Source organism: Dioscorea cayenensis, chromosome 1, assembly GCF_009730915.1.
Source record: "Dioscorea cayenensis subsp. rotundata cultivar TDr96_F1 chromosome 1, TDr96_F1_v2_PseudoChromosome.rev07_lg8_w22 25.fasta, whole genome shotgun sequence".
In the NCBI taxonomy this organism is placed as follows: Eukaryota; Viridiplantae; Streptophyta; class Magnoliopsida; order Dioscoreales; family Dioscoreaceae; genus Dioscorea; species Dioscorea cayenensis.
Window position 1 is genome coordinate 16743286 of NC_052471.1, and position 11294 is coordinate 16754579.

At 39.2% G+C, this 11294-nt stretch overlaps 1 non-coding gene across 1 annotated transcript; it reads left to right on the forward strand.

Moving 5' to 3' along the window:
• The first annotated feature begins 491 nt into the window (after window positions 1-491).
• Window positions 492-598, forward strand: LOC120266733. The gene has a single exon (XR_005538270.1). It is a non-coding gene; the product is annotated as a small nucleolar RNA R71 (small nucleolar RNA).
• Window positions 599-11294: the final 10696 nt, after the last annotated feature.

Below are 11294 nucleotides of genomic sequence, written 5' to 3' on the forward strand. Positions count from 1 at the left end.
CCGATGGCCCCATGGTTTTCTGTGGTCCTTGATTACTCCATGAAAAATTGGGATGATTCTTCCAACCTGAGTTGTAGGTGTTGCTGTATGGGTTCCCTTGAGGTCTCATGCCATTACCTACAAAGTCAACGTTCTCAACTGAAAAAACATCACCAATGACGATTGGACAATCGGAGGGAGCATGTCCTCCACCACAACCGGTGCAATTGGTCACGGCCGCAACTCTATTTGAAGCTATAAGATATAGCTTCTTACTCAAACTCTCCACTTGGGCCGCCAATGAAGTTACCGCATCAATTTCATGGAGACCGGCCACCTTTTTCTTCTCCCTAGCGTTCCACTGGTAGCTATTTAACCCCATTTCCTCAATCAATTGACGAGCCTTATCCGGGGTCTTGCTACCTAAGGTACCTCCTGCCGCTGCATCTAAGAGTTGCTTTGTACTCGGGTTCAAACCATTATAGAAGGTTTGAACAATCATCCACTCCGGGAATCCGTGTTGCGGACACTTTCGCAAGAGTTCCTTGAACCTTTCCCATGTCTCAAATAGAGACACCAATTCTAACTGCACAAAGGATGAGATCTCATTCCTAAGCTTTGCTGATTTTCCGAGAGGGAAATAACAGGCTAGAAAAGCTTCTACCATCTCTTCCCATGTAGTGATTGATGCTCTAGGTAATGAGTGTAGCCACTGCTTTCCTCTCTCCTTTAAGGAAAATGGGAAGGCTCTCAATTTGATGGCATCATCCGTCACACCATTTATCTTCAGCATGTCGCACACCTCGAGGAAGCTCTCTATATGACTGTTTGGATCCTCATCGGCCAAACCGTTGAATTTTGCGGACTGCTGCAGCATATGGATGAATGCCGGCTTAAGCTCGAAGTTCTGAGCTGTAATTGGGGGACGCATAATACTCGATTGTGTCCCCAACACTGAAGGTCTGGCATAATTGGATAGTGTTCGTTATTGCTCATTTTGTTCTGCCATGTTTTCAGATCGTTCTACTTCCAAATCAGCTGGATTATGTTGTTCTTGCACAGGTTCTTTCCCTTTTCTTCTAAGTGTACGTTCAAGCTCAAGGTCTCCTTCAATCAATATTGATGGATTCCCTCGGGTCATAACCTAGAGCTGCACCAAAAAGAAAGAAAAAGACAATCAAAACGATGATAGAATAAGAAAATATGAATTAGAATGTGTGGTGAAATAGCTAAGAAAACCAAGTGCAAAGTATCTCTAAACGCCTAGCTCCCCGGCAACGGCGCCAAAAACTTGACAACGTCCCCTTGCGTATATCCTGCAAGTGCACGGGTTTGTCGAAGTAATAATCCCGGGTGAGCGGGATCGAATCCACAGGGAGTAGGGAGTAAAAACACTTAATTTGATTCTTAGCTATGTGAAAGATCAATGATAAGGAGTGTGATAATGATTCAATTCTCAACAATTAAAAGCAACAAGTAAGAGAGCAAAAGTAAGGATGAGGTAAGGCAATCAATAAAGATGGGGTACTCGGATGATGCTTCACCTAGGATAATCGCTTCAAGTGTAAGAACTCTCTATTATGCTTCCTAATCGATACAATGGTGAGTCATGGAAATCCTTACATACATAGTATCAAATCTAAGGTCAACTATGCCTAACTCTATTCATGTCCCGGAGGAGAGATTAAATAACCTCTCAACATCGCACTCGAATAAAGTTGCAATGAGATCTAGGGATTCCAGGCGATAAATCTCTTCCTAATTATAGACCTAACCCTTTGGTCCATGCGGAAGATCCCTAACCACAATTAAGCCATAGATACTAAGATCCCCTCAACGCTTCACTCCGTTGCATGCGCAACTAAGCCCCAGCGGAGATTCATCCCTTAGACCATTCACTCTATTATATCCGCAAAGAACTCGAGGAACGGAGGTAGAATCTATCACGTCGAAGGGGAAAGGGGACGCGCCTGTACCTCTCGACTCACCCTCTCAACCCTCTCCAACCTAGCTTTGTCTAAAGCTCGTGGTGTGTCACTCACTCACAAGGTTACCAACAAGAACTCTCAACCCTAGTGTCACTCTAGGGGAAATGTTCATACAATCAAGCATTCAAGGTTGGAACCCACAATAAACATCAATTTATTGAAAGCATAATAAAGAAGTTCAAAGAAACGAATACATCCTAGGGTTCACAATCACCCAAGTACCCACTAGGGGTTTAGCTCTCCATGGAGCTAAGTACAATTAAAGAAATCGAATGTAAAAGCAATGAATCCATAAAGAAACCCCCTTGATGGTCGTGTCGATAGTCTTGTGGAGAGTCCTCTACTCATCGCAAGGGATCCTTTGTCCGGCCTAGGATACACCTCGCCGGATCGATGCCGACGAAAGCTCTCCCAATAACCTTCTTCCAAATGACGCACGATGTCAGAGCCGTAGAACCTCTCCAAAAACCTGGCCAATACCCCTCAAAACCCTAGCCGAAGCCCTCTCATAAGTTGGGAAAAAGATGGAGAAAAGAATACCAAAATCGGGGCTGAATCGGCTTTAAATAGGGCTGGAATCGGGCAACTCCACGGGCGTGGACGCTACACGTGCCTGTGCGGAATTTCCACATGGGCGTGGATAATTTCCACACGCCAGTGTGGATTCACTATTTCTCTGATTTTTCGGCCGGCTATGAACAATGTTGCTACAGTACTTGCTACAATGTTGCTACAGTGCTCTGCTACAGTTCAACCTGAATAACTTCCCAATTCCATACTTTCATCGGGGTAACGCAAATGGGCACACATTCACGTCGTGAATCACTTGCTTCTTCAATAATATACATGTTGGTGGAGCTCTTGTTCTTATATGCATAAGTCGGAATGCTCGAGTGTGACTGCCTTTGTGCCCCTCCAAATGGATGTGCTCACTCGAATGCGAGGAGGTTGGCACACACTCTGGCATCTCACACATGTCCTATATCTTCGTGTTTGAACCTTAGCAAGATCTCCTCCAAAATAGGTGCATTATGATCCACATTGGCCTATTTCCTTCATACTCGGCCTCACAACCCTACCTGCATAAAAGTAACATAAAAACACACATATTAATGTAAAAACCTGAGAAAAGTAATGCTCAACATAAAGAATGAACGCTTCGCATTCATATCGCACAAGCACTTATCAATCCACAAGGACTAGTAAGCTTTCGGTACTCATTGGTCTTCTAATATCTAGCCGGAACCAAAGGTTTAAAGAGTGCAATTGAACTAAGACTTAGATAAGGTAAATGTAAGACTGGAAGTGACTAGTAAGCTTTTAGTACTCATTGGTCTTCTAATATCTAGCTAGAACCAAAGGTTTAAAGAGTGCTATTGAACTAAGACTCGGCTAAGGTAAATGTAGGACTGGAAGTGAATTGGGAAAGAACCTCCAAGATGATTACATGTACATCTCCTTGGACCATGGTGAATACCTACAAGGGTTTGATAATATATGACCTTACTCAAGACTCGGTGCGGACTCAACCCCTTCCCTAATGTGTTCCCTAGCTAGATGGATCACTCAATCATCATCTAGACGGCAGATATGTAACTAAGGTTAACATGCTTTTCGACTGCAATTGCAACTATAGAGAACATGCACGCCAAATTAATTCTCAAGCAACTAGAGGTAATTCTCACATCGAGTTTTGTAACATTACAACATCAAGGAAATTAACACAAAGATAAGTAACCAAGATAAACAAGAGGGAAGATCACAAGGAAACTCAATAATCAAAGCAACTAAAATCAATACATCGTAAGTCAAGGATCATAATCAGGTGCACCGAATGATAGTTAGCCCCTTATAGTATTACAAACCTATTAAAGAATAAAGAAAACAAAAGAGAAGGAATCCATCAAAACCTCCCTTTTTTCTTTTAAACCACTCCGACGGTGCTCCAATGAAGTCGCGCCGATATTGCTCCACTCTACTCAGTGTCCTAGCACCTCAGATCCACCTCCAATCCATCAACAATGAAGCTCTGTCGTAGTCTCAGCTTAGATCTGGAAGAAACCTCACCAAAAAGCCTCCTTGTAAACCTAAATTTGGCATATTTTAGCATTTGTGACAATGCTTCAACTATGGGGATGTTTATATGGAATTGCTTAAAGATAGTCATGAATTTCTTGAACTGCACATCTTTCTTATCACCTTTCAATCTAGGAGGATAAGGAACTCGGGTTTTGTACTTTTGAACTATGGGTCAAGTTAGTAATTACTCCTTTAGTTCTTCCTTAACTGTTTCCTCTTCCTCTTCCATGGGTTCCTGTATAATACTAGGGCCTCCCTGTACAGTTGCCCTCTCTATCTCGGCATATGGATCCTAAGCGGTCCTTGCCTCAAGGGTCTTACCACTATGGAGTATGATAGCCTTAAGTTGCTTCCTTGGGTTTGCTTCAGTGTTTTTTGGGAAGCTTCCTTGAGGTCTTTCTGTACTAGCCCTTGCCAACTGTCCAACTTGGTTATCCAACTGCTTGATTGATGCTTGAACGTTTCTTAATGTTATACAAAACTCATCCATTCTCACATCGTTTCTAGTCAAGTACTTGGCCAAAACATCTCTAATGGAGATGTTTCTTTCTGACTGTAGCTGTTGGGACTGGTATTGGTAGTTCTATTACTAAGGAGGCCTCTGCTATTGACCTTGACTCCAAGAGAAGTTAGGATGGTTCCTCCACAATTGGTTGTACATATCGCTATATGGGTTATTCTGGTTCCTCTGACCTCCTCCGATATAATCAACATGTTTTATAGGAGCTACTACTAAACTTACGATCAAGTACTAAGATGCTCTATGTCCTCCTCCACAAGTCTCACTGAAACAAAATGGCCTGGAATTCAAGCTGACATCCCTGACCATTGCTCACAAGTAGATCCAACATTCATGTGAGCGTATCTACTTTCATCGCCAAAGTAGTATTCTCGCCTATCTCATGTAGCCTGACCACCTTTTGTTGTCTCTCTCCTGAACTCCAGTGTGACTCATTGTTAGCATATCTTTGAACAACTGTTCTATTTCTTCAGAATACTTGTTACTTAGGGATCCTTCTACTATGGCATTAATGATCAACCTAGTCTGGTAGTTTAGTCTGTTGTACAAAATCTGTAATCTCATCTATGAACTGAATCCATGATGTGGGCACTACCTAAGAAGGTCTTTGAATCGTTCATGTGCCTCAAATAGTGTTTTTTACTTGGTGGAAACTATCATCCAAGGAACTTTTCTCACCAAGTTATTTCATGTCTTGATCGAGCTCGGTGCTAGGAAGTAAGCCACCGGTATGTCGAACCTCTCAAGCTGAAAGGAAAGAGTCACAATCTGATCGCGTCACCTGTCACCATGTTCATCTTGAATGTCGAACAGATTTGCAAAAATTTTAAAAGATGGGCCATTTGGGTCTTCAACCTCTAGGTAATCAAACAGACAATAGTTTTGAATCATCACAATAATGTTAGCTTTGATTTTAAAGTTGTTAGGTTCTACTATTAGGGGCTTGCATACTGATTTCTTCCCCTATAAACTACGTCCTCTGATACTTCGAAAGTGTTCTTCTTGGTTCAGCCATGGTCACAGATTCTACGCTGTCACTATCGCTATCCGCTTCCACAACTGGACTCTTCTGGAGTCTCCTCAACAACGTGAAGGTTCTCTCTTGTTCACTATCTCCTTCTACTAAATCTGTGGGATTAGCTCTGGTCATAAACAGTCACCTGTAGAAAAGAGTAGCGGTAATGAGTCTTTAACATTGTATGTATATAACAATAATATACTAATAAAAATAATTGGCTAAAACACTAAGCTACAAGTTTTCCTTGAATCTCTCGACTAAGTGTTCCCTAGCAATGGCGGCAAAAACTTGATGGACTATTGATGAGTGTGTAAATTATGCAAATATATAAACATGCAAGTATGCAATTAATACTACAATTGATCCGTAATACCATAAGTGTATGGGTCTTCAAGTAATATCTCGTGCGTGAGCACGAGGGTCATATTTCCCCAGGAATGGCAAGAAGCTCATATTACTTTCTTTTCACTTACTCAGTAGCCTAATTAGTTACGCTCTTTCTTTTAGTTTACTTGTACAACACTATTAAATAATACAACTGAAGAAGTCGTTAAGCATATTTGGAAGGGTGTTGGGAGTATGTGCTATAATTACCTTAATTATTAATTATGATAGATGTTAAGTGTCAATAATGTTCTAGGATCGAACCGGGGGAATTAAAAGGCCTATTAGACTCAAAAACCCATGGTGACTATATCTAAATCACTAGGTACTTAAGATGGAATCTCTTCCACCCTGGTCTCCCATAAGAAGAGACCAATCAAACCTTAAGCCTAAGCAAAAATCAATCCCTAATCCAAAAATTTAGCTATGTTTGACCTCTTAGAACATGCATGGATCTATCATGGCATGGGTGTGATCAACATGGAGACATAACCTCCTCATCCATATCAAAAGAAATAATCAATTAAGAACATGCAATGATTACGAAAACTAGAACAAAATATATATTAATTAATCAAGGTTCATAAATAATAACCGAAGGACCTAGGCATACAATTCTCCTCGAATTAAGTTCTTATGGATCATAAAAAGAAAAGTATCAAAGCACAAGATAGCCACAAGACCAAATAAAGAATAAATAAACATTCAATGTATTCCTAGACTAACTCCCTCCAATAGTTCTCTAAAGGTTGGGGGATTAGAGGATCCCAAAATTGTCTAGATGATGCGTGTCACTCGCACCCACTCCGATGATGATCCTTGAAGATGCCTGTCATGAGTGATCTTCTTCGATGATGCTCGTTGACATACTCTTAAGAAATCAACATGAATCTACTGGAATATGGAAGAAACCCCGTCTCCCGCCGCTCAAATCTTCAAAAATCCGGCCACCCTACCTTATTTGGCAAAAAAAGTCTCCCCAGTTTTAGAGAAACCTAGGGCATTTATAAAGATCAGGTTCACCATGGCCTCGACACAGGCGTTGTGATGCCCATGCTAAGTAAGTTATTGCTTAGGCTCCAAGTCACGTCCAGGCACAATCTTTGCCCATTATGTGTCTTGATAATGGTCATCATTATATTTACAATGGCCGTTATGGCTTCTATGTTGCTTCTGGTGGTTCCATGCTACCACGGCTTGATTATGGCAGTGGAAAGTATAGACAATAGGCATGGTAAGTTTCTATAACGGCCATTGTGAGTCGTGGTGCAGTCTCGATTTAGCAACTTAGTTCATTTTGCTTCAAAACACCTCTGAGAGAGCAAGAATCAAGCTTTCAATTTCAACCGCAACCCTAGATCCATCATCCTAAACTCAAAAGCAAGGAGAAACAAGGATAGAAACAAGAAGAAAGAGAGTGCTTACATCTTGCTCCAAATAAATAAGAATGAGGCTTCAATCTTCCAAGATCAAGGGGATCATCCAAGACAAAACCTCCTCATCCAAAGAAATCTCATGATAAATGAGAAGAAAAGAGAAAGAAGAGAGGTAAAAAGGGGTTAGTGTTTACAAAAAACCAAAATGCCCTTAAATATTTGCTGGAAAAGCCGAAGCACAGGTGTGAAATTCAAAACATGGGCGTGCTTCACAAAAACACGGCCATGCTACACCCTGTGTAAATGCTATAGTACCATTGCTACACTAAAAGAACGCTAGTGGATTTTATTAAGAAAAGCACGAGCATGCTAAATGCTGTGCAGATTACAAAAATTTGAAAATCTTCACAAAACGAGAAGCACATACACTAGTCTCAAAGCACGATCATGTAAACTGAACCATGACCTTGCTTAAGGGGTGCTCCAAGCCATGTACTTTACAGTTTGGTTGATTTTCACACCAATAAAAGCCTAAACATAGGTGTGCTCACGTTTCTATATTGAAAAATGACAGAAATGACTATTCTTCAATCGTAAACTCCCCTAACTGAACAAAACACTTCAAAGTACACTAAAAAAGAAAGACAAAACCAAAGAAAAAGGTCTCTAGTATCATATTCTTACTACCTCTTTAAATTGTGTGAAACTCCTAGATTTCATGCGAACTTTAAACTGAGGGTCCTTCACGTCTATTTCTTCATTGAATTCAGTATATCTAGGCTTATTAGGATCTATCTCATCTTCATCTATTGATGAACAAGACTGCAAATCCTTAGATGATATACAATCTGAGTATATTTTCCTCCTCCTCATCATTTACTTCTCTTCTAATTTCATCATGTGTATTTGTTGGCTCAGCTCTAGCTATAGCATTCTTAGTCACAACAACTTCATCCTCATCCCCTTCACTATGAAAGTTGTATTTAGAGTCATGTAATTCCTCTCGCTGCACAACTTCTAAACCCACATGTGTTTTTGGATCTTTTTCTAGGCTTTCTTCTATATCAACCTACCTTACTTCCACAAATCCACTCACAATGGCAGCATTTAATTATATATTACCAACACTAGACCAAGTACCATAGAGGCCTTAACATACACATTTGTACTCCTAGACTAGTCTAAATTTAAAGTCATTACATACTGCATTCAACTCATTTTTTATTTCTGACACGACCATCCTTTTATCCTTAATTTCCTTCCACCAAAAACTATAGCCTTCTGTATGTAATTTCAAATCCCTAACCATGTGTATAAGCTCTAATATGGAAATGTAGTTAGCAACACAGAAGTCAACAAATCTTGCAAGTCTATACTCACTCAAATTCTCAAAATCACTCATCTCATAGTACATTTGTACTGTGAAATAGTCAACAGTGGGTATTGAAATAAAATTGGGGAATTAGGAATACATTATTGCACTGCATGAGATTCTAAAATGGTTGCATAAATACCCAATACAACCTAAAATCATTTTTTTCAAATGTTAACAGGCAAATTTTTAATACTAGTATACAATTAAAGTAAAGCACTCCATCCATGAAGGGACAAATAAGTAACCAATCAAAAGAAAATCCACACAAATAAAATGCCAGCATATAATAAATTCCAATTTATACCCAGTAAGAACCAACATTAACAAAGAAAGAAATTAACTCATTAGGATAAAGACCTAACATTCAATAAGTTCCAAAACTTAAATTATAACATTGGGAAAAAAATGAAAAAATTAACAAACATAAACCTAATACAATTATGAAGGATATCTTTCTTATGCATAGATTATTCTACATTAATTATATACTTTATGCATATGCAACTATTTGGAGTAACCATTCAGTTAAAAAAATATATTTTTGATGAAATACTCTTCATGTCATTCACAATCCAACTAGTCATTTGAAAAATTTTAGCAAATACACTACACACATATATATATATATGCAATGTTCATTACTGTTACCTCCATTGATACTATTACTTATTAAATATTACATATTAAATAATGTTTTATATTAGAAATTCATGGCTTAATTCAAAGGAGATTTGTTTAGATGTGAAGTATGGATTCTTTCATTGAGATGTGCAATGAAGTGTAAAGGGGCACTTCAATAAAGGTGAACTTAATTTGATACAAATCTGTATTTACTGCAGTACAACCTAATGTAATTTTATTTCAAAAGCCAGCATACAAATTTACTGTACTATAACCTAATCTCATTTTTTCATAGGTGAACTGATGTGTTCTCCGTAGGTGCATGAGTCACACATAAGTAGTAAAATGGTACCCCGTGAGGGATAGGGTTGTCGAACCTCAGGGATCGGGGCTTAAAGTACTAATCTATCTTCTGATGTTCAGTTAAACAAAGATTGTAAAAAGATTGAATTAAGAACTAGAGATGAAAGAGTGCATGATGGTAGTGATCAGGAGATTAGGATTGTGTTTTCAACAATGAAAGAGCAATGCTCTAGGATGATTTCTATGAGTTATAGCATGCTGACTTAATTCTAATGTTTATTAGGTACATTCTAAGGTTCAAGTGTGTGCTCTAAAGCAATGTTGCAACTATGGTTCTCAAATACACAAAGTTATGCCAAGATAACTAGATTACCTAAGCAGTTGTGCAACTCAAACCATCAAGATATGCAAGCACAAGATTAAACAAAGAAACCAAAAGAACTCCGTAATCATTAACAATCAAGTAGTCAAAGCATACAAAAACAACATAGTTCACATCCTGGGACACTGTGGATGGTTAGCCCCTCATGGATGGGTACAACAAGGAAAACAAAGATGAAGCACTAAAGAAAGAAGACATGACTCCCTTCCCCTCAAGATGATCTTTCTCATCGAGCTCTGTAGCTTAACCCCACTTCTCTTATGCCTCCAACTCTTCCTTAATCCCCTTAAGATATGTGGTGAAGCTTGATCTTCGTCCTCTTCGAAATCCTCCCGGTGGAGAGTTAAATCCCCAAACAAAGATGGAGGCAAACCCTAGAAACTAGAGTTAAAAAGGGTTGTCTTCGAGTGCGACACGGTTTAAGCATGATCGTGCTAAACTAGTGTTTCTATGGATTGATTTTGAGTGAATCGGCTAAGTGTTCGCTTGAGATTTTCAGTGGGAGGCATCTGATAAATGCATAAATGTATGTATTTTATATGTATTTATTGTGTATGAATTGTGTATTTTATTGATGAATCGATGCCCTTTTATTGTTTAATTGTTTAATTTCATGGTTCAAGCACAAAGGAAGCCTAGGTGAGCTCAACGACGTAATTTGAGAAGAAATCGACACCAAAAATGGCGTTTTAGGGCTAAAGCAGTGTAGTGACACTATAGCAGCCTGAAGCACGAAGACTTTGTGAGAATCCTAAGTCTAGAAATCCTTACGGGAAACCTCATAGCCGTGAAGTCAACAGCGAGCAATTCAGAGAGATGTAGTACTGTAGCAGTACTTTAGCTACTTAATGATTTTTTCGGCCCATTTTCTAAGCGACCTCACGACCAGTATTATGACTGTAATGCCACCCATTAGCCATCCCTAGAGTTCTTTTTAAAGAGGGTTAGGGCATCATCTTCTGTGAATTTTGGCCACCATTCCCCACCATCATTGATAAGTGCTTGTGTATTAGTAATACAAAGTATTCTTTTCTTACGATGAGCATTACTTTTCTCAGATTCTATCGTTAATACATGTGTATTTGTGTTCTTTTGTGCATGTAGGGTTGTGGAGACAAACATAGAAGAAAGAAGCCAAAGTAGATTGCGAGTGCACTTAGTTGATGAAATCTTGGAGGGAACAAAGGTGAAGACACAAGTTGTGCTCAATGACATGTGAGTGTTTGCCAACCTACATTATGTTTAAGGAAATATGCAAATTGGAGGGTC